The sequence below is a fragment of the Bufo bufo genome, chromosome 5 (assembly GCF_905171765.1).
Source record: "Bufo bufo chromosome 5, aBufBuf1.1, whole genome shotgun sequence".
NCBI lineage: Eukaryota > Metazoa > Chordata > Amphibia > Anura > Bufonidae > Bufo > Bufo bufo.
The window spans coordinates 399,539,542-399,564,038 of record NC_053393.1 but is presented as its reverse complement, the minus strand read 5'-3'; the positions used below and the strand labels follow the sequence as shown (position 1 = coordinate 399,564,038).

The window sequence follows — 24,497 nt, the reverse complement described above, 5'->3', positions numbered from 1 at the left end:
GGTGTATTGGGTGGTTGCTTGTGGCATGTAAAACTGTGTTACCAGCAGATTTCTTATGGTAAAGTGATGTGATGAAGTACTCTACCCTGTTTTATGTCACCAACTAATTCAAGATCTAGGAATCAAAACCCTCACCCTCACTCTTCCCAGTGAGTTAAAGGTTGCATTTGTTGTTATTGATTGAATCAAAGAAAGCTGGTATGGACGCCACATCACCGTCCCACACGATCAAAATGTCATCGATGTAGCATCTGTACCATATCTTGCTGCCATAGGGGTTACCACTGAAGTATAAGAATGGCTGAAGACATAGATAAATTGCCCAGTGACAGTGAAAACTTCACTTTCATTGGAGCCCCTCTGATTTGGAAGAAAAAGGTCTGGTCAAATGAAAAATAATTGTGCGTTAGAAGATAGTTGAGCACATCGATAATACACTCACATAATTCTTCTGTATACTGTCCATATCTGTATAGATGATAAAACACTGCTGAAATGGCTAGATCATGGGGGATTCATGAGTATAGTGAACAACATTGCAAGCAATCCATGTGTATGCCGGATCCCGTATAAAAGTATCAAAGATCCTCAGGATTTCATTGCTGTCTTTTATGTATCCTGGAGTTCTCAATACCAGTGGTTGTAAACATTCATCAAGCCATTGGCATAGTCTTTCATTAAGAGACCCGATGCCTGATATAATTGGCCTGAGGAGAGGAGGATGTTCCTGTTTGTGAACCTTTGATAGGCCATGAAAAATTGGGAGGATAGGATGTTCCACCAGTAGATAAGCTGCTTGTTTGTCAGATAGTTCTGTCGACAGAACTTTATTTTCCGTCCTGCTTAACAGAACCAGATGGTTCCATAATGCTTGCCCATAGACCTCTATTATGACAAAATAGAATGCCTCTAAAGGTTTCTGTTTTGAATTCCGCCTTATGAATTCAGTTATTTTTCATTATAAGCATGTTATAATGGAAAGCAATAATGGAATTCATAATGGTGATGTGAACCCGCTCTCTGTTGTCATCCGTTTGAGCCATTTTCGTCTGAGATCTGTTTTTTTAGACAGATGACAACTGATGCAACAGGATCCGATTTTTTACAGGATCCTGTTTTTTTTTTTCTCTTTCTTCGTCTGATGGATTAGAACAACAGAGAGCTAAACGGTGATGTGAACTCATCCTAAGACAAAAGCAAAGAACATTTAAAACATTGAAGGCTGAGGGTTCAGAAACATCATTCCAAACTTATCAAAAGCTCAATAGGAAATGTAAAAAATAAATAAATAAATTAGCAACAGAAAAATTAATTGCAAACATCAAAATTAATCCCAAAATCTTTTATAAATGTATAAATGCCTAAAAGAAAAAATTTAATAATTCTGTCCCTCTAAAATAAAACCAAGGGAATATGATTGTAGAAGACAAAGAGAAAACAGACATATTAAACTCTTTTATCTGGGTTCACCAGCAACCTGCCAGTACCAGATCTCATTCAGAGGGGCAGTAAACAAGGTTCTCTGTCAAATCTCACTGTGTTAATAAAAGAAGAAATGCAGGGCATCAAAGCAAATTAAATATTGATGAAGCCCCTGGCCCAGATGGCATACATCCACGGGTACTGAGGGAATTGAGCTCAGTAGCTGATAGACCATTGTATTCTATTTTCTTACACTCTTCTGTAACAGGGTCAGTGCCACAGGACTGATTACTGATCACCAGCATGAATTAATGAAAAACAGGTCATGCCTAACCAACATGCTGGGTTTCTAGGAGGTGACTGCAAATCTGAATGTTGGTCATGTGGCATTTGATACGGTTATGACATTTGGTTACGAGACAGAAAATAAAGAGTTGTTGTAAATGGTACATGCATTTGCCGGGTTTAGGGTGGTTCCAATGCCACGCTGGGGCAACCAGACACCGTCGAGCTGTCACTGCATGTTGCTGCTCTCCGAAGGGGGTGGTAAGGTGTGGTGCACCCCAATGGGAAATAAGTCCAGAGACTCAGGGTTTGCAGTAAATCAGTGCTTCTTTACTGTAGGAACAAAAGTGCAAAACAATACAAATAAGGCTCTGGGCTGGCTTCTTGAGTCTCCTCTCTGGCAGAAGAAGGTTCTGTGCTGAGAAAAGGCCTCAGCTAGCTGTCTCGCTCAATCTCTCTCTCTCTAAGAAGGCCAGTAACCTGGACAAAGGGCTGGTGGCCCAGGGTCTGTGGATCAGTCTTCTGCCTGGCACTCCAGTCAACTGGTTGGTGACCCAGGATCTGTGGCAGAGTATCCCCATCTCAGTGCCTTCCTCTGGTCACTCATTCAGCCTAGTATGTGTCTTTCCTGCTAAACACTTGTTTCTATCTGCAAATAACTAGGGGCTCTAATTGTTCTTCTCATATGTAGTTTCTAGCTGGACTAGAACATTCTAATGGGAGGGGTGGAGAATCAGAAACAATGTTGCAAATTTAGTCTGTCATAGATATACTTGCATAGATTTTCAGTACAAGTCTATGGAATGACTAAGCAGTTTTTCCAGACATAAAGTCTTTAGAGTTAAATAACAGAGTTAAACCAGACAGCCAAATGGTTAGTGTGTCTGTTTTTTCCCTCCAAAACTTTACATAATCCCTTACAGTAATTGTGGAAGATTTCTAACTTCTCAGTGCATAGACAGAAAGTCCCAAAGCAATTGGAGGATGGCTGATGTTGTTCCAATATTAAACAAAGGTAAAAAAATGGAACAATGTAACTACCGCCCTGTAAGTCTGTGGTATGTAAAATATTTGAAGGCATTCAAAGAGAGGACTGGGACAGAATATGCGAATGAATAAAAAGTTGCTTAAAGGACAGAAAACAAAGAGATGTTGTAAATGGTATATAACCAAAATGGGCTACTGTCAGCAGTGGGGGACCACAAGGATATGTGTTAGGCCCAATTCTTTTTAATCAATTTACTAATATTTTGTGGATGGGATGGAGAGTAAGTGCCAGTTTTTGCCAGTGACATAACACTGTTGATTACCTCAAATATTACAAAAAGGCCTAGATATACTGCCAGCATGGGCAACAACATGGCAGAGAAAATTAAAGTAATGCACTATTACTGCATAAATGGAATAAAACTGGAGACAACAGTGCAGAAGAAGGGTCTGGTTATTCTGGTTACAAGTAAGCTAAGTAGCAGCACTCAGTGTAATGGTTTTTTGTTTCCGGTGTGAGCTGCAGTTTTTTTATTGATACCATCTTAGGTTAGTATATATACTGAGTGGTAAAGAGACCAAAAACTGCTATTCTGGCCGATCCACACAACTTTGGAAATAAATCTATTTCATACTTTCTCCTACAGGTGTGTTCTGTGTAATTAAGGTCACTTTTTTGGACCTGCCGAGTTCAGCAAAAACCTTTTTAATTAGTCAAATAGATTAATGCTAGCTCTTTTCCTATGTTATCTAGTGCAAAACCAATTTAATTCACACTAAATCAGGAATTTACAATGACACCCTATATGGGTGTATAATCATTCCGGGTTCCGGAATAAGAATGCGCTCATTATGCAAAAAGTATACAGCAATCTTTAACTTGACACAACACATTAAATAAAAACTGCAGTGAACCTTAAATTGACACTCAACATAATGGCATTGAAAGTCAGGTTAAAGTTAGCTTGAATGGTTTATTTTATGTGTTCGGAGTGTCAAATTGATGATTGTTACATCTTTTAGATAAATTGCATTCATAGATTTAAGACCTAATTAGACTGCCTGATGTTTGGGTAGGATGAGCGCCGATCAATGATAAACACATCAGTTGGCTCTTGTTTGCCTTGGCCCATTACTCAGACAAATGCAAAGTGAATGGGGGAGAAAGCCGATAATCATACATTTTTCATTCTGATGAAAGATGCAAATCAGCCAATAAACTAACTTGTTTATCGGCTGATCGGCGGCATCATTATACTGGCCAATTCTTGGGAAAGAGCATTCCTTCCAATAACTGCTTGTTCCTGATAATTTGCCAAAAATCACTCAGTCTAACAGGATCTTGACACAGTGTGTACACTTCTTAAAAGATCAATTCTAGGGCGTCACCTCCCTCCTTCTTTTACCTTTTCCAATGTATTTGTTGCTTGTTTCTTTTTCTTGCTGACTCACAATAATATACACAATATTTTTACATTTCATTGCAAATGTAAAAGATTTCATTTCATTGTAATTTGTTATGTCTATACAAACTCTTAGGATTCTGTAAAAAATATAATTTGCTTTAAAAGTACTGTAAGCTTTTTGATGTCAATAGGACTATTGTATTGATGTGTATTATTTTTAAGTTCTATACATATTTTAGCTTTGAAACATCAGGCTATCCTTTAAAGGGTTTCTATCACTTCGTTTCACCTATTTAGCTTTCAGACACTAGCGATCCGCTAGTGTCTGCTTTATCTAACCATCCTAATATAAGAGCTTATTGTCCTGCCGTTTAGCTAAAAAAATAACTTATATAGATATGCAAATGAGCCTCTAGGTGCTATGGGGGCGTGATTAGCACCTAGAGGCTCCGTCTACCTTAACAAACTGCCGCCGCCCAGCGCGTCCCTCCAGCCCGCCCATCTCCTCCGGAATGCGATGCTCCTCGTATTCGGCGCATGCGCAGTGAATGTCTGATCGCTTCCCTGCTCAGACATCTCCACTGCGCCTGCGCCGATGACGTCATAGTGCTCCGAGGAACAGGCGCAGTGGAGATGTCTGAGCAGGGAAGCATCAGACATTCACTGCGCATGCGCAGAACAGAGACGCGCACGGAGAGGATCGCATTCCGGAGGAGATGGGCGGGCTGGAGGGACGCGCTGGGCGGCGGCAGTTTGTTAAGGTAGACGGAGCCTCTAGGTGCTAATCACGCCCCCATAGCACCTAGAGGCTCATTTGCATATCTATATAAGTTATTTTTTTAGCTAAACGGCAGGACAATAAGCTCTTATATTAGGATGGTTAGATAAAGCAGACACTAGCGGATCGCTAGTGTCTGAAAGCTAAATAGGTGAAACAAAGTGATAGAAACCCTTTAAGTAAACGTCCTCATTCTATACTTCTCATAACATTTGATTATTTTCTTGATAATTTTTTTTTATTTTGGTCGGCACTCCATTTTTTTTATCTGATACAGAGCTTAACCACCTCCGGACCGCCTAACGCAGGATTGCGTTCCGGAGGTGGCAGCGCTGCGCAGAGTCACGCATATACGCGTCATCTCGCGAGACGCGAGATTTTGCTCAAAGCCGGCCCGCGCATGCGCATCGCGGGCCGGCAAAATTAAAAGAAGTATTTCGTCACCAGCCTGCCAGCAACGATCATTGGCTGGCAGGCTGGCGATTTTCAAAAAATCCAATCCAAAGTCATATAACAGATCATATTAGTAAATATGATCTGTTATATGGCTTGTCTGCTCCTGTGCTGGTCCTTTTCGTCGGTTGGATCCAGCACAGGAGCAGACTGAACTGTGAGTAGCACCAACACTACACCTTAGCCCCAGATCACCCACCTGCACCCCAATTAACCCTTTGATCACCCCTTTGATCGCCCCTGTCAATCACTAGTGAAAGGAAAAAAAGTGATCAGTGTAAACTGTCACTTTTTTTTTTTCACTGGTATTGGCTGTTAGGTTTTAGGGATAGTTTAGGCCCCTTGGTTAGGTAGTTAGCGTCAGTTAGCGCCCACCCCACCGCACCGCAGTCACTTTTATTCGCTGTTTAGCGTATCGCTAATCAGCATTTGTACTTTTATAGTATCTGTAAGTGATCAAAACTGATCACGGTCAGATCTATAATAGTATTAGTGTCACTTTAGTTCGCCCTCCACCCAAAACGCAGTGTTTGCCCGATCAGGCCTGATCGGTCGCCCACACGTGCGTTCACCCACGCCCGCCCCACCGCAGTGACAAAAAATATATATTTTTTGATCACTGCACATTCATTTCACACGCACTGCGGCGATAAAAAAATCAGTTTTGATATTTTTTATCAACCGCAGCGGCCTCCGGTACTTCGCTAGCCTCCCCTTTGTAAGACAGGTTTGCTTTTTTTCTTGGGTAGTCTCAGGGAATACCCCTAAATTTAGTAGTCCAAAATGTCAAACAGGGGGTATTCTTCTGAAGAGGCCTACAGGATTCTGACCCAGTCGGATGAGGAGTGGGAACCCTCATCTGACGAATCTAGCGGGTCAGAATATGAACCTGTGGAAAGCAGTGGCTCTCTGACCCAAAGTTCGGACGAGGAGGTGGAGGTCCCTGGCAGCACCAGGCGTACCCGGCCCCATGTCGCTAGACCACAGGTTACGCAGGATCCGCTTCAAGAGCAGCAGAGTGGGGCTGTCGCTGCCGGATCACGTGGTGAGGCATACACCAGCAGCGCAGCCCTTCCTGGACCTAGTACCAGCACTGCCGTACAACCTGGTGAAGTAGCGAGCACCAGAAGGGCAGTTGAAGCTGGTACGGTGGCACGTGCAATAGTTACCCCGTCGCAGCCACCGCACAGACAGGCCCGTAGAGCCCCTAGAGTCCCTGAGGTGCTGGCAAATCCTGATTGGCAGTCACCAACTTCAGCCGCACCAGTAGTTCCCCCTTTCACCGCCCAGTCTGGAGTTCGGGTTGAGACGGCTCAAATCGGTTCGGCCCTGGGATTTTTTGAGCTGTTCTTGACTGCGGAGCTCTTGGACTTAGTCGTGGCAGAGACCAACCAGTATGCCACACAATTTATAACCGCTAACCCGGGAAGCTATTATGCCCAGCCTTTCCGGTGGAAACCAGTCCAAGTTTCCGAACTTAAAATTTTTTTGGGCCTTCTCCTCAACATGGGCCTGACAAAAAAGCATGAATTGCGGTCATATTGGTCAACGCACCCAATTCATCACATGCCCATGTTCTCTGCTGCTATGTCCAGGACACGATTTGAGACCATCCTGCGTTTCCTGCACTTTAGCGACAACACCACCTCCCGTCCCAGAGGCCACCCTGCTTTTGACCGGCTCCACAAAATTCGGCCCCTCATAGACCATTTCAACCTGAAATTTGCAGATTTGTATACCCCTGAGCAAAACATCTGCGTAGACGAGTCCCTAATACATTTTACCGGGCGCCTTGGCTTCAAACAATACATCCCAAGCAAGCGTGCCCGGTATGGGGTCAAATTGTATAAGCTCTGTGAAAGGGCCACAGGCTATACCCACAAATTTCGTATCTATGAGGGAAAAGATCAGACCCTGGAGCCGGTCGGTTGCCCTGACTACCTGGGGAGCAGTGGGAAGACAGTCTGGGACTTGGTGTCACCCTTATTCGGCAAGGGGTACCATCTTTATGTGGACAATTTCTACACAAGTGTGGCCCTCTTTAGGCATTTGTTTCTAGAACGGATTTGCGCCTGTGGCACCGCGCGAACTAGTCGCGTGGGCTTCCCCCAACGGCTTGTAACCACCCGTCTTGCAAGGGGGCAGAGGGCTGCCTTGTGTAACGAAGAACTGCTCGCGGTGAAATGGAGAGACAAGCGTGACGTTTACATGCTCTCCTCCATTCACGCAGACACGACAATCCAAATTGAGCGAGCAACCCGTGTCATTGAAAAGCCCCTCTGTGTCCACGACTATAATGCGCTCATGGGAGGGGTGGACTTCAATGACCAGATGTTGTCTCCGTATTTAGTTTCCCGCAGAACCAGACGCTGGTATAAGAAGGTGTCTGTATATTTAATTCAATTGGCGCTCTACAATAGTTTTGTTCTCTACAGTAAGGCTGGGAGAACAGGATCCTTCCTCAAATTCCAGGAAGAGATCATCGAGAACCTCCTTTACCCAGGAGGTTCCGTGGCCCCATCCACCAGTGTAGTTAGCCGTCTACACGAGCGTCATTTCCCCAGTGTCGTTCCTGGTACCTCAACCCAACCGTCACCCCGAAAAAGATGTCGTGTCTGTAGCAGGAGTGGAATAAGGCGTGACACCCGCTATTTCTGTCCTGACTGTGCTGACCACCCTGCCCTATGCTATGGAGAGTGTTTCCGGAAGTACCACACACAGGTACACCTAGCATAGGGATCACATCTCACCAGGACAGGCACACAGGGCTATTAGGGCCCATTCACTCACAGCTGCTGCAAACCTCTCCTTTCACCTGGGATAAAGTGCATAACGTACTTCGCCACATCTTTGGGCGATTTGCGCTTCGCACATTGTCCCATGGGGAAGGAGAGGTTTGTTCTATAAAGGTAAAAAAAACTAAACAAAAAAAAAAATACCGGTAAGTAAAAAAGTTAAACGTTCAGTTAAAAAAGTTTAAAAAAAGTTTCTATGTTCTGTTCAACAGTTAATAAAGTTATTGCTTTGCGGCCTGGTTTTTTCTTTTTTTTTTTTTTTTTTTACCTTTCAGGTGGACCAACCGATCGACCAGCTGCAGCACTGATGTGCATTCGGACAGAAGCATTGCGCTGCTGTCAGATTACACGCAAGTCGGTGTATGCGGCGCTGCAAGACGAGATTTCTCCTCTGCAGTAAAAGATACGTTTGCCGAGGCATATGAGCTGAGGAGGTGGCGGTGTTCATATACTTTGGCAAACACTTTGTATATATAAAAAAAAAAATCCCGGCAATGATTTATTCATCCACATCGATTGATGTGAATGGAGAAATCTGGTTTGCCAGGGCATACGAGCTGAAGTGGGTATGGATGTTGGGCGGAGCTCCTATGTCCTGGCAGACGCCTTTCCCCTCCTTTTTCTTTTTTTGGCAGAGATTTTTTCATCCACATTGATCGATGCGAATGAAGAAATCTGTGCCGTTCATTTTTTTTTTTCAGCCCAGAGGCTGAACGGAAAAAAAAAATCTCATTACCCGTATGCTCAATATAAGGAGAATAGCAGAAACTCCTAATGCTGGGCATACATGTAATGATTGCGGAGACCCTCAAATGCCAGGGCAGTACAAACACCCCACAAATAACACCATTTTGGAAAGAAGACACCCCAAGGTATTCGCTGAGGGGCTTATTGAGTCCATGAAAGATTGAAATTTTTGTCCCAAGTTAGCGGAAAGGGAGACTTTGTGAGAACAAAATCAAAAAAATCAATTTCCGCTAACTTGTGCCAAAATTTTTTTTTTTCTATGAACTCGCCATGCCCCTCATTGAATACCTTGGGGTGTCTTCTTTCCAAAATGGGGTCACATGTGGGGTATTTATACTGCCCTGGCATTTTAGGGGCCCCAAAGCGTGAGAAGAAGTCTGGTATCCAAATGTCTAAAAATGCCCTCCTAAAAGGAATTTGGGCACCTTTGCCCACCTAGGCTGCAAAAAAGTGTCACACATGTGGTATCTCCGTATTCAGCAGAAGTTGGGGAATATGTTTTGGGGTGTCATTTTACATATACCCATGCTGGGTGAGATAAATATCTTGGTCAAATGCCAACTTAGTATAAAAAAAATGGGAAAAGTTGTCTTTTGCCAAGATATTTCTCTCACCCAGCATGGGTATATGTAAAATGACACCCCAAAACACATTCCCCACCTTCTCCTGAGTACGGAGATACCAGATGTGTGACACTTTTTTGCAGCCTAGGTGGGCAAAGGGGCCCACATTCCAAAGAGCACCTTTCGGATTTCACAGGTCATTTACCTACTTACCAGACATTAGGGCCCCTGGAAAATGCCAGGGCAGTATAACTACCCCACAAGTGACAACATTTTGGAAAGAAGACACCCCAAGGTATTCCGTGAGGGGCATGGCGAGTTCCTCAAATTTTTTATTTTTTGTCACAAGTTAGTGGAAAATGATGATTTTTTTTTTTTTTTCATACAAAGTCTCATATTCCACTAACTTGTGACAAAAAATAAAAATTTCCATGAACTCACTATGCCCATCAGCGAATACCTTGGGGTCTCTTCTTTCCAAAATGGGGTCACTTGTGGGGTAGTTATACTGCCCTGGCATTCTAGGGGCCCAAATGTGTGGTAAGGAGTTTGAAATCAAATTCTGTAAAAAATGACCTGTGAAATCCGAAAGGTGCTCTTTGGAATATGGGCCCCTTTGCCCACCTAGGCTGCAAAAAAGTGTCACACATCTGGTATCTCCGTACTCAGGAGAAGGTGGGGAATGTGTTTTGGGGTGTCATTTTACATATACCCATGCTGGGTGAGAGAAATATCTTGGCAAAAGACAACTTTTCCAATTTTTTTATACAAAGTTGGCATTTGACCAAGATATTTCTCTCACCCAGCATGGGTATATGTAAAAAGACACCCCAAAACACATTCCTCAACTTCTCCTGAGTACGGGGATACCAGATGTGTGACACTTTTTTGCAGCCTAGCTGGGCAAAGGGGCCCACATTCCAAAGAGCACCTTTCGGATTTCACAGGTCATTTTTTACTGAATTTGATTTCAAACTCCTTACCACACATTTGGGGCCGCTGGAGTGCCAGGGCAGTATAACTACCCCACAAGTGACCCCATTTTGGAAAGAAGAGACCCCAAGGTATTCGCTGATGGGCATAGTGAGTTCATGGAAGTTTTTATTTTTTGTCACAAGTTAGTGAAATATGAGACTTTGTATGAAAAAAAACCCAAAAAAAAACACATCATTTTCCACTAACTTGTGACAAAAAATAAAAAATTCTAGGAACTCGCCATGCCCCTCACGGAATACCTTGGGGTGTGTTCTTTCCAAAATGGGGTCACTTGTGGGGTAGTTATACTGCCGTGGCATTCTAGGGGCCCAAATGTGTGGTAAGGAGTTTGAAATCAAATTCTGTAAAAAATGACCTGTGAAATCCGAAAGGTGCTCTTTGGAATATGGGCCCCTTTGCCCACCTAGGCTGCAAAAAAGTGTCACACATCTGGTATCTCCGTACTCAGGAGAAGGTGGGGAATGTGTTTTGGGGTGTCATTTTATATATACCCATACTGGGTGAGAGAAATATCTTGGCAAAAGACAACTTTTCCCATTTTTTTATACAAAGTTGGCATTTGACCAAGATATTTATCTCACCCAGCATGGGTATATGTAAAAAGACACCCCAAAACACATTCCTCAACTTCTCCTGAGTACGGGGATACCAGATGTGTGACACTTTTTTGCAGCCTAGGTGGGCAAAGGGGCCCACATTCCAAAGAGCACCTTTCGGATTTCACAGGTCATTTTTTACTGAATTTGATTTCAAACTCCTTACCACACATTTGGGCCCCTAGAATGCCAGGGCAGTATAACTACCCCACAAGTGACCCTATTTTGGAAAGAAGAGACCCCAAGGTATTCGCTGATGGGCATAGTGAGTTCATGGAAGTTTTTATTTTTTGTCACAAGTTAGTGGAAGATGAGATTTTATATGAAAAAAAAAAAAAAAATCATCATTTTCCACTAACTTGTGACAAAAAATAAAAAATTCTAGGAACTCGCCATGCCCCTCACGGAATACCTTGGGGTGTCTTCTTTTTTAAAATGGGGTCACTTGTGGGGTAGTTATACTGCCCTGGCATTCTAGGGGCCCAAATGTGTGGTAAGGAGTTTGAAATCAAATTCTGTAAAAAATGACCTGTGAAATCCGAAAGGTGCTCTTTGGAATATGGGCCCCTTTGCCCACCTAGGCTGCAAAAAAGTGTCACACATCTGGTATCTCCGTACTCAGGAGAAGGTGGGGAATGTGTTTTGGGGTGTCATTTTATATATACCCATACTGGGTGAGAGAAATATCTTGGCAAAAGACAACTTTTCCCATTTTTTTATACAAAGTTGGCATTTGACCAAGATATTTCTCTCACCCAGCATGGGTATATGTAAAAAGACACCCCAAAACACATTCCTCAACTTCTCCTGAGTACGGGGATACCAGATGTGTGACACTTTTTTGCAGCCTAGGTGGGCAAAGGGGCCCACATTCCAAAGAGCACCTTTCGGATTTCACAGGTCATTTTTTACTGAATTTGATTTCAAACTCCTTACCACACATTTGGGGCCGCTGGAGTGCCAGGGCAGTATAACTACCCCACAAGTGACCCCATTTTGGAAAGAAGAGACCCCAAGGTATTCGCTGATGGGCATAGTGAGTTCATGGAAGTTTTTATTTTTTGTCACAAGTTAGTGGAATATGAGACTTTGTAAGAAAAAAAAAAAAAAAAAAAATCATCATTTTCCGCTAACTTGTGACAAAAAATAAAAAGTTCTATGAACTCACTATGCCCATCAGCGAATACCTTAGGGTGTGTACTTTCTGAAATGGGGTCATTTGTGGGGTGTTTGTACTGTCTGGGCATTGTAGAACCTCAGGAAACATGACAGGTGCTCAGAAAGTCAGAGCTGCTTCAAAAAACGGAAATTCACATTTTTGTACCATAGTTTGTAAACGCTATAACTTTTACCCAAACCATTTTTTTTTTACCCAAACATTTTTTTTTTATCAAAGACATGTAGAACAATAAATTTAGAGCAAAATTTATATATGGATGTAGTTTTTTTTGCAAAATTTGACAACTGAAAGTGAAAAATGTCATTTTTTTGCAAAAAAATCGTTAAATTTCGATTAATAACAAAAAAAGTAAAAATGTCAGCAGCAAAGAAATACCACCAAATGAAAGCTCTATTAGTGAGAAGAAAAGGAGGTAAAATTCATTTGGGTGGTAAGTTGCATGACCGAGCAATAAATGGTGAAAGTAGTGTAGGTCAGAAGTGTAAAAAGTGGCCTGGTCTTTCAGGGTGTTTAAGCACTGGGGGCTGAAGTGGTTAAACCTGTAGAGCTATAGCGCTGAAGCTATATATAATTCTCATAACTGGTCATCACAGGGAAAGTACAAGTTTACTGCATACAATATACTGTATATCAATATTAAATTCAATGATAACATATATAGTAAGCTCCTAAATCCTCCTATTGTGGGCTACAAACTGAATTAATTTTACCATTTCATTTTGTCTGTGTTTGTGAGGATTTTGAGCTCTATATAAAAAAACGATAGGTTCTATCTCTGTAAAGATATTTTAAGAAACTCACCAAGAGAGAATTTTGGATCATTTTAAATAAAATAAAAAGAAGAGAAAAAGGCATAGTGGACATTCACGTTAAACTGTATTCTGTGGTTTTTGCATTAAATATAAAACTTAAAGGTGCAGCATGCCCAGGAGATGAGAGCAAATGAGCGGATAGGAATGATAGCAGCAAGAATAGTGGTCATAGGTGGTGAGGTGCAAAGCAGGGTCCCCTGTTTAGAGGAGGCAATGATGAGGTAGTTGTGCAGTAGAACAGTTCTCTACTGAAGAATCAGGTTTAAACACATCAGTTTCAATTCTCAGCATGCATGGACAGGGAAAAGCGAGCCCTGAATTTCTGCCTAGCACTGTCCCTACCTTTTTGCACAATCTACCTTAAACGATGGCCCACAACTGGACAGCAGTCCCTTCCTAAATAAGTGCAGGGTCCAAATCAGGAAAGGGAAACAAGGGAGACAAATAACAGCAAGTTGCCTGTTCTAATAGGCTGTGTTTCCTAGTCACATGACGCACCTGACATCAAGTGACCAGTGACATCAGCCCGTCTAATGTAAGTGTGCTTGTTCTGATTGGCCAGTGCTCCTTCACAGGGAGACCGGGCTGCCTCCCTAGCAAACAGATGCCGACGGCTCTGCGTCCAAAAATGCCTGCTGATGAGGGATTTTCCACAGTTCTTACACAATGCACATTTTCTACAGTTCTTACAGGGTACATGGCTGCAGTAACAATTACTAGGCCAAGATGTCTCTTTAAACCAATTCTCATCACACTGCACTTCTCTAGCTGACTTTTGCATAAGAATCCAAAATAGGGGTGCAACTTTTTCTCACTATGCAACTACGAGGTGGACTCCAATGTCAGACTAAGCTCTGCATCTTTTTTACAGTTTGCCATACTAACAGTTTAAGTTACTACAGGTTTCCAGTGTTGGATATAGTATGGTGGGCATGTCTGGATTCTGTCATTTAGATTTGTCCAGGGCCAAAAGCCTTTCTCTTCTGGACAATGTTTGCTATAGAGCAGGGGTGCACAACCTTTTTTGGTCTGAGGGCCGCATTGTCACATCGCTCTATTTCAAGGGGCCGCAATGTACACAGGCCGATGTAAAGTGACTGGGGAGGAATGATCGCTATCACAGTCATTCCTCCTTCATTTAGTTACATTGACTATTAGTAGCACATCCCTGATCACACAGAGATGTGCGGCACGATTATACCGCCACTTTTCATGAGTGAGTGTCCCTATGAAGACGTTTTTCCAATAATTGACCTGAATATCTCGCTGCTGGCCCTGGAAAAATACTAACAGTGGCCCCGTTTTGTAGTCGGGTACAAATTGATGGAAGTCCGGGCCAGCAATACCATATTGTGGCACATTATACCGCCCCACAGTTAATCACACAATACTGCCCCCATGAGCACAAAATACATCCCCAAAAACTCTCACTGGCTTGCAGTGAGGAGGGCCCAGGCAGCCCCCTGGGAAGTTTCCCTGTGAGATCTATGGCTAATCCACCCTGGCTTAAAGGAATTTCCCAGTAAAAATGAATTTTTAACATGTTTTGGCAGCATGGCCCCTTAAACCGAAGAGTTATACTTACCTGCTCCCGGCACTGATTACACCTGTCAGTGCATGGCCATGGTCACATTTACCTCTGCAGCCAATCACTGGCTTCAGCGGTGATGTGGCCACAAGCAGAGTGTCACTGCTGCAGCCAGTCATTGACTGGAGCGGTGTATGTGACCATGGTCATGCACGGACAGGTGTAAAAGTGCAGGAACCGGAAGATGGAGGCAGCGGGGGCAGGGCGGCATGGAGCAGGGCGGAATGGAGCAGGTAAGTATGCATCTTCTGCTTCAGGGGCTACACTGAAGGAGCTTGTTCATAAATAAGTGATTTTCCTCACTGCAGAGGCCGTGCTCCCTGGTTATTACCGCCTCCTGCCAGTTACAGGCGCCCTGCAATAACCAGTAAGCACTTTCTCTTACTAGTGGGGAAAGCGCTTATTGGTTAACACTTTAATAACCAGGCCTGAAAAGACACTTTTTTTGTGTTTTTGTGTACCTGGTGGTTCGAACGGTTGTATCTTTTTTTATGTGTTGGGACTATCAAAATAATTTTTGCAACAATTTCTCACTTGACAGATAGGGACTTATAATTTTTTTTTTTTTGTTTTACTGCACAAAACATTTTTAAAATATTTTTTTTTCAAACTATAGCTCCTTATTCTTTAAATATGCAAACTGACACCAAAATAAATTATTATAATTAGTTCCCTATTTTGTGTCGGTCATTTTGTTATATTTATATGTATAGTTAGTTTCACATGAATGGGGCGATAATGGCAACGGTTTTGGATGGTGTGGGTGTTTTTTCTTTTATGTATTTTATTATTTTTCATCCTTTTTAACTAAATTTTTTATACATTTCTGCTACAAATAATATCCCCCAAGAGGTCATAAAAAGACCTTTGGGGGACACTGACACTTTTTGTGAATTTTTCACTATTTATTTTTTATTTATTACTTTTATTTGTATTTTAATAATATTTTATTGTATTCTTTTTTTTATAATTGGTTTATTACTTATTATTTAAATATATTTTTGCCACATAATATCTGCCCCAAGAGGTCACAAAAAGACTGTTGGGGGACAATGAACACTCTACTATTTTGAACTTTTATTTGTATTTTATTATTATTATTTTTTTTAAATATATTTTTGCCACATAATGACAAGGGATCATAAAAAGACTGTTAGGGGGCAGTGAACACTCTTTTACTTAGCAATTTTTCCTTTTATTTTATTCCTTTTATTTGTGTTGTATTTTTTTTAATAATTTTCTATTTTTTTGCCACATCATATTTTATTTAATCTTTTATTTGTGATTTATTATATTTTTTAAATATTTTTTTTACTTATTTAATATATTTTTTCCACATAATCTGTCCCCAAGAGGTCACTGAAAGACCTTTGGGGACACAGACTTTTTTTTTGCACTATTTCCACTGCAACTGGGGCATCCAAAGGAGCCCCAGTTACAGGGGAAACCAGCCTGCGGTGGGGGCATTGTACACAGGCAGAGCTGATCAGGTCTCCTAACCCTGCAGCTCAGTGCTCCTCTGCCTCCAAGCTGGGTCCACCCTACATAGCGCTCACCTGTGTGAGGAGAAGGCAGAAGCGCTGATAAACTGCTTCTGCCTTCTCCTCGGCTCCCCCGCTTTCACTGACAGCCGACGACCCGTCCTACTCCTGCTACAGTGCAGGGGCATGAGCTGTAATGATCCATCACGCAGCGCTGCGGGCAGAAACACAGCTGATTTTACGATCAGCTGTGTTTCTGTCCAGGAGGACGGGGGCCGCAAATCTTGGCTCTGGGGGCCGCATGCGGCCCGTGGGCCGCAGGTTGTGCACCCCTGCTATAGAGTCTATAAAGTCCTTTTAGCTGGATTAGGGTACTTTCACACTAGCGTTATTCTTTTCCGGTTTTGAAATCCGGTAAAGGGTCTTAATACTGGAACAAAATGCATCAGTTTTGTCCCAATGCATTCTGAATGGAAAGAAATCCATTCAGTATGTATCAGGATGTCTTTCGTTCTGTCCCTTGTATGGTATTTGACCGGACAAAATACCGCAGCATGTTGCGGTTTTTTTTCTGGCCAAAATCCCGGTACACTACCGCACTTGCCGGATCCGGCATTAATTTCCATTTAAATGTATTAATGCCGGATCCAGCACCAAGTGTTCCAGAAATTACCGCATCGCCGGATCCGGTTTTCCGGTCTGCGCATGTGCAGTGCTTTCTAGCTGTGAAAAAAAAAAAATACCAGATCCGTTTTTCCGGATGATACCAGAAATACGGATCCAGTATTTCAATGACTAAGTCTACTGGATCCGGATCTGGAAAAAAAAGATATCCGTTTGCATCCGGATTTCCGGATTCTTCTAACGCTAGTGTGAAAGTACCCATATCTCCCCAGGGCTACTACTAGAACCTCCTTTTAACACTGGTATGCTTTTAAGATGTTCTGTTCTCCACTTTTGCTTCTCTGGGTGGTTTTCTCTCTACACTCCTGTCTATGGTTAGAGGCCGGCAGCCCCACCTAGTGGCTGGTTATTACAGCCTATTAACTGTGATCTGCCTTTTACATGCATAAGTACGTTTTTAACTCTCTTGCAGCCTAAATACAGGAGATGCATAGAAAGTGCATAACAATTGAAGGTACAGTAATTTGCATTACATGTCAATTCAAAAATTTGAAATCCCCATTTCTAATATGTTTCAGACTGATTTTGCCATGTAGCACTGTTATTTTAGAAATCCATATATAATATACAATATATATATACTTAACAAAATGATGAGGCAGCACTTCCAGCTTTAAGGTGACAGGGTGAAGACCCCAATAGACTTTAATCCGGCAACGTTTCGGCCTGCTCAATGAGGCCTTTATCTAGCTTGATAAAGGCCTCATTGAGCAGGCCGAAACGTTGCCGGATTAAAGTCTATTGGGGTCTTCACCCTGTCACCTTAAAGCTGGAAGTGCTGCCTCATCATTTTGTTAAGTATATATCTTGGAGGAGGGGCCGGCCTCTGTGAGGAATTGCACCCAGTGCACAACGTCTGACTGTGCTGCTGCAATATTTGGGATTCAATATATATATATATATATACACTGCTCAAAAAAATAAAGGGAACACTTAAACAACACAATGTAACTCCAAGTCAATCACACTTCTGTGAAATCAAACTGTCCACTTAGGAAGCAACACTGAGTGACAATCAATTTCACATGCTGTTGTGCAAATGGGATAGACAACAGGTGGAAATTATAGTCAATTAGCAAGACACCCCCAATAAAGGAGTGGTTCTGCAGGTGGTGACCTGACCATTTCTCAGTTCCTATGCTTCCTGGCTGATGTTTTGGTCACTTTTGAATGCTGCCGGTGCTTTCACTCTAGTGGTAGCATGAAACGGAGTCTACAACCCACACAAGTGGCTCAGGTAGTGCAGCTTATCCAGGATTGCACATCAATGCGAGCTGTGGCAAGAAGGTTTGCTGTGTCTGTCAGTGTAGTGTCCAGAGCATGGAGGCGCTACCAGGAGACAGGCCAGTACATCAGGAGACGTGGAGGAGGCCGTAGGAGGGCAACAACCCAGCAGCAGGACCGCTATCTCCGCCTTTGTGCAAGGAGGAACAGGAGGAGCACTGCCAGAGCCCTGCAAAATGACCTCCAGCAGGCCACAAATGTGCATGTGTCTGCTTAAACGGTCAGAAACAGACTCCATGAGGGTGATATGAGGGCCCGACGTCCACAGGTGGGGGTTGTGCTTACAGCCCAACACTGTGCAGGACGTTTGGCATTTGCCAGAAAACACCAAGATTGGCAAATTCGCCACTGGCGCCCTGTGCTCTTCACAGATGAAAGCAGGTTCACACTGAGCACATGTGACAGACGTGACAGAGTCTGGAGACGCCGTGGAGATCGTTCTGCTGCCTGCAACATCCTCCAGCATGACCGGTTTGGCATTGGGTCAGTAATGGTGTGGGGTGGCATTTCTTTGGAGGGCCGCACAGCCCTCCATGTGCTCGCCAGAGGTAGCCTGACTTCCATTAGTTACCGAGATGAGATCCTCAGACCCCTTGTGAGACCATATGCTGGTGCGGTTGGCCCTGGGTTCCTCCTAATGCAAGACAATGCTAGACCTCATGTGGCTGGAGTGTGTCAGCAGTTCCTGCAAGACGAAGGCATTGATGCTATGGACTGGCCCGCCCGTTCCCCAGACCTGAATCCAATTGAGCACATCTGGGACATCACGTCTCGCTCTATCCACCAACGTCACGTTGCACCACAGACTGTCCAGGAGTTGGCAGATGCTTTAGTCCAGGTCTGGGAGGAGATCCCTCAGGAGACCGTCCGCCATCTCATCAGGAGCATGCACAGGCGTTGTAGGGAGGTCATACAGGAACGTGGAGGCCACACACACTACTGAGCCTCATTTTGACTTGTTTTAAGGACATTACATCAAAGTTGGATCAGCCTGTAGTGTGTTTTTCCACTTTAATTTTGAGGGTGACTCCAAATCCAGACCTCCATGGGTTAAAAAATTTGATTTCCATATTTTTTTTTTGTGTGATTTTGTTCTCAGCACATTCAACTATGTAAAGAACAAAGTATTTCAGAAGAATATTGAATTAATTCAGATCTAGGATGTGTTATTTTTGTGTTCCCTTTATTTTTTTGAGCAGTGTATATATATATATATATATATAAATTTTGAAATCATTTATGGCTTTCCACAGTAAAGCTATAAAATACATGGCTTTTATACTGGTACATGGCCAGAGGGTAAATAAAATAGATGAAATTGAAGATAATTTTTTTTATTGTTTACCTTTAATCTGACAGAGAAATGGATCCTATATGAGCACTAACAAATAGCAACGAATGTGTTCCTTGTGTTCCCATGCAGCAGGGACATCTAGTGGAGAGTAGTGCGCAGTGGGCTAGGAAGCCATGCTAATAGGATACGTTGTTTTTTATCTTATTTCTTCAGTATTTCAAGATTTGTTAAATTGTTACAGCTATATTTTCATACACATAATAGGAACATAGTTTATACATAGTTTATAATTCTGAAAAAAACATCTGTCCATCCAGTTCAGCCTGTTATTCTGCAAGTTGTCTTTACTGTATTCAGCTTTCCTAATAAGTATTGTTAATGATTATCATAACCTTTATATAGCACAAACATATACCGCAGCACTTGTACATAATCATGCACTAAATAGTACACTAACAATTGAAGCAAGAGGAGTGACAGCCCTGCTCATAAGACCTTTTAATCCAGAAGATAATGATGACAGAAAAAGTAAAAAGTGCTTGTTTGGCCCAAGCATATTTTATATAAAAGCAGGGTAGTACAATTAAAGCTGCACTAGCCAGTCACCAGACAGTATCTCTGTGTGCCCAGATATCAGCGTGGGGGATAATATAGAATGAAGGGATCAGGTTCTGAAGAGAAATGTGGAAGGCAGAGCTGGGCAAAAGAAAAGGATGCAGATTGGAGAAGTTCTGTCTGCAAACATGCATTTTTAGAGAACCACATGGTCAGGTTTCCTGATGCGGTTTTGGAAGCCAGAAGCAGGAGTTTATAATAAAAGGAGAGAAAGTATAAAGGACAGATACAACTTCTCCTCTTTTTTAAAAAAAAATTCACTTCTGGTTTTGGCTTCCAAACCTGCATTAGGAAACTTGATCATGTTGCCGTATCCTTGAAGATAGCAGTGGAAGATTCAGATAATTGAGGATGTTAATCTTAGATCATCTACAGAACATAGAGTATGTGTAAGGTAGTAGACAGACAAGATAGAGGAGCACTAGGAACAGCTTTGTTAGAGTAATAAGTTTAAATTGAATTCTAAAATGACTGGGCAATTAGTACAGGGACATCTTTGCAGTACCGTAGTTGGGCAGAAATATAAGCATGCTGCTGGTGACTAAGGCTTTTCTTTCCATCCTCCCTGAGAATTGCGGTTGTCTACCACACTCAGGTCTCAACTTGCCAGTTCCTTGATCACTTTACTAACTTGTTCTATCATTTGCTGTCTTGTGAAATAACAACTCTCATTACAGTATGGGTGACTTTCACATCCCTATAGAGTGGACAATCTAATATACTTATCTGTCCCCAAGGTTCTATCTTTAACCCACTTCTTAACCTTTCAAAATCCACTAATTCTTCTACATAGGAGGATAGGCATTCACTTGATCTGGTTTTACACTAGCTCTCATCGGTTTCCGACTTCAGTAACCCTCCTCCCCTGCTCTTTGGCAACAACCTTCTCTCCTTTAAAAATTCTTAGCCTTGACAGGATACTCCTACCTATCACTTATATAAAATCTACATACCATCAGCACTCATATATTATACACATTGTACAATTTTCATAGTCCATTATCACTTCACTTTCCTGTCCCTGCCATACATTACAATGAAACACTCAAAAGCATGAAGTAGCACCCCCTACACACACCTCCTGACACATAGGGTAGCAACCTTAGTACATTTCAAACTTATTTTCTTCAGTGGCGCCCTAAATTTTCCAAATGGCTGTGGAAAAAAATGACATATGCCAGCACATTTCCTCCATTACAAGTTCAGGTTCAACACTTAGTGTACAACTCAGAAATCAGAGCTGAAGACCCAAGTCGTATCAACTCCCTTACCTCCTACACATCCTCTTGTTCACCTTCAGCATTTAACAACAAAAAAAAGAAAACAGAAAAATAATTCTCTAGGCTCCTTTCTTTTTCTCACCCTAATACCTTCAATAGTGGCCCTACTCCCTCACACCTTGTCTAGTCTCTCTTCCTGGCTTACCCTTTCTAACATATAGTAACTAATAACTAAATAAAGCATACCGTATTTTTCAACCCATAAGACGTAGGTTTTAGAGTAAGACAATAATAAAAAAATATTTTTCATTACACCTCAGATCAGACCACCAATCAGACCCCAATTGTTAATCAGACCTTTGCTGACAGCCCCAATTAGACCCCCAATGTTAATAAGACCTCAGGTCAGACCCCCATGCATCATATCAGTCCTCCATGCCTCATATCAGCCCCCAGCCATATGTATAATCAGCCCCCAGCCATATGTATAATCAGCCCCCAGTCATATGTATAATCAGCCCCCAGCCATATATATAATCAGCCCCCAGCCATATATATCATCAGCCCCTAGCCATTATTCAGCAGCCCTCAGCCTCAGATCACAAAATAAATAAACCACTTACCTCTCCTGCTCCTGGATGCCGCCGCTCCTCTCCTTACATTGCGATCCTCTTCCTCCTGCTGTCGGCTGTGCTGTGAACTGGTGCGCACAACGTGAGGTCACAGAGCGCCCTCACGCGATGCACAGCCACTGCACAGCAGACAGCTGAGGACCAGGAAGCGGTGAGTACAGAGCCTTCCTGGTCCTCCAGTACTAATGAGCGCTTCCATAATGGAAGTGCTCATTAGTATTTACCCCATAAGACGCAGGGGCATTTTTCCCCCAGTTTGGAGGGGGAAAAAGTGCGTCTTATAGGGCGAAAAATACGGTATATCCTTTGTTTTTAATTTGTAATCTTTACCTCCTTTTTAAAACATGCTGTTGTCTCCCGATTACTGACAAAAAACATATTTTGAACTGTTTTGCACTAAGTATGCCTCTGATCTCCTCTTCATCGCTAGACACCTTACAATGTTGTTTCCCCATTTTACATTCTACATAACCTGCATTTACTAAAGTCCCAAAATGATCTCCTGATGACTAAATCTGATGGCAAATACTCTATACTTATTCTTCTGGATCTCTCTGCCACATTTATGCTGCTTTTCTTGGTTTTCTTACTACCTCTCTAACCACTCATTGAGTGCATTGCTCACTATCTCAAGGTCTTCTCTTCCCCTTGATGTTGGGGTTTGTCATGGATCAGACCTAGGTCCTCTCCTTTTTTTCTATTCACACTGCCTCTTTTTTGTTAAACTATCAGAAGGTTTGGATTTCTGTACTGTCTCTATGCTGATGACACCCAATTATAAAACACTTCCTGTAACATCATCCTTGCACTACTATTAGACACCAGTGTCTGCTATCGCTAACATCATATCCTCTCTCTGTCTGCAACTGAATATTTCAAAATCTGAACTTTTATTGCCACCATCTACTTAACTGCATAAGCCTGCTATTTTCAGTTCAATGTGTGGTTCTACTATAACTCCTAGACAGCATACCTGCTGTCTTTTTTTTAACTCAGACCTTGACTCATATATTCAATCATTCTCATGTTAAAGGCAACTAATTTGTTAATCTTGCAATGTGTACTCACATCTCCTATATTATTTAGTGTTCCAGATAGAAGAAATGTTTTTTTTAAAGATTTTTCAAGTCCCTGTTGTCTTCGTTGTTGATGCTTACAGAATTGTGATGATGACTTTGTTTTGACTTTTTGATCTTTAATAGCACTAAGAACGTGCTTTTATTAGGTTGATAATGCGCTAAAGACTGCAGTCAACAAAATATCAGAATGGGGAACACTTAAATGTCACTACTAAAACTACCAGACTATTAATAATTCATATTGTGGTCTATTTGTATTACGTTACATATACACCCTATTACTTCTGTAGAGAACAAAAGGATCCTTTGAGGTGTTCTGGCTTTTGATGTGATAACTTTATCTGTAGCTGAAAAAGCAGAGTAAAGGGGTTGTCAACCCTAGAAATCCTCGATTCAGATGCCCTATTAGAGCATATGGATATTACATATATGGTTTTGCTGTTTAGGACCATTCTGCAGAAGCCAAAACATATACAACTGCTGTGAAGAGAAGCAGATTACATTCTGGATTACCCAGCTTGTTTATGCTATAAAGAAGATTAAAGGAGTTGGCCACTTTCTGGTTATTGTTGACCAATGTGTATATAATATGTCTGTATGACACTAACATAGCCTTTGTTGAAATTCTGCACCATTTTCTATATTTTATAAGGTAAGCCCATTGTTTACAAAGTCTTTTCTGCTGCAGATGGCAGGTGCAGTGTATTTGAATGGAGAAGACATGACATGGAGGTGATTTGCCTGGTCACATGACCCTCCAGAACTAGTACAGAAAGGACCGACACTCGCTATGGTAGTAATTTTCAGGTATTTTAATGGTCACATACAGGAGGCAAGTGACGCGTTTCGGCTACTATGAGCCTTTCTCCATCAGCAGCCATTTTATGGACAGGACCTCTGTGGGGACAGCACAAAAGTCTTTGTAAATAAAGGGGCATACTTTATGAAATATAGAAAATGATGCAGAATTTCAACCAAGGCTATATTAGTAAGTGTCATGTAATCATCTTACAAACACATTAGTCATCAGTAACCAGAAGGTGGCCAACCCCTTTAATGATGACGAAGTTTCTTGAAATTCAATTTAGGTTCAGTTCAGCTGAATTGGTTCATTAGATTCGGGTCAGAATAGATTTGAACCAAATTGAAAGTTTTTCAATTGTCCAGAACAATTGTAGATGACATTCTGGGGTCTTTTCAAACCAGCACCTGGATCTGAATACTTTTGTTATTGCTTGTAATTAAAAATTTAGTATAGCCACTAGTGTTGAGCAAATCGAAGTTGACAAAGTGAAATTCGATCCGAATTTCAGGAAAAATTCGATTTGTCACAGGAAGGAATACCTCACACTTCTCCAAGGACGTAAAAAGTGGCAAACCCAGAAGCCAAACTTAAAGGAAGAGGGGACCTGGTCCTGCTAAAAGACCAGCAAACTCCCCCAAATCCAGTGGCCAGTTGGACTTATTACAAAGGCCATTGCCAGTGATAATGGAAGAGTTCGAAGTGTGGAAGTCAGGATCGTTAAGGACGGGGACGCAAAAAACTTTCTGAGACCAGTCACCGAGACAGTCCTAATTATGCCTGCTTCCAAAAATTCTG

General features: G+C 42.1%; 1 long non-coding RNA gene across 1 annotated transcript; it reads right to left on the bottom strand.

Annotated features, from left to right (window-relative positions):
* Positions 1-1,438: 1,438 nt before the first annotated feature.
* Positions 1,439-20,729, bottom strand: LOC121001924. The gene is made up of 4 exons (XR_005779186.1): positions 20,718-20,729; positions 14,407-14,410; positions 14,069-14,074; positions 1,439-1,531 (listed from the first exon to the last, which is right to left on the bottom strand). It is a non-coding gene; the product is annotated as an uncharacterized LOC121001924 (long non-coding RNA).
* Positions 20,730-24,497: the final 3,768 nt, after the last annotated feature.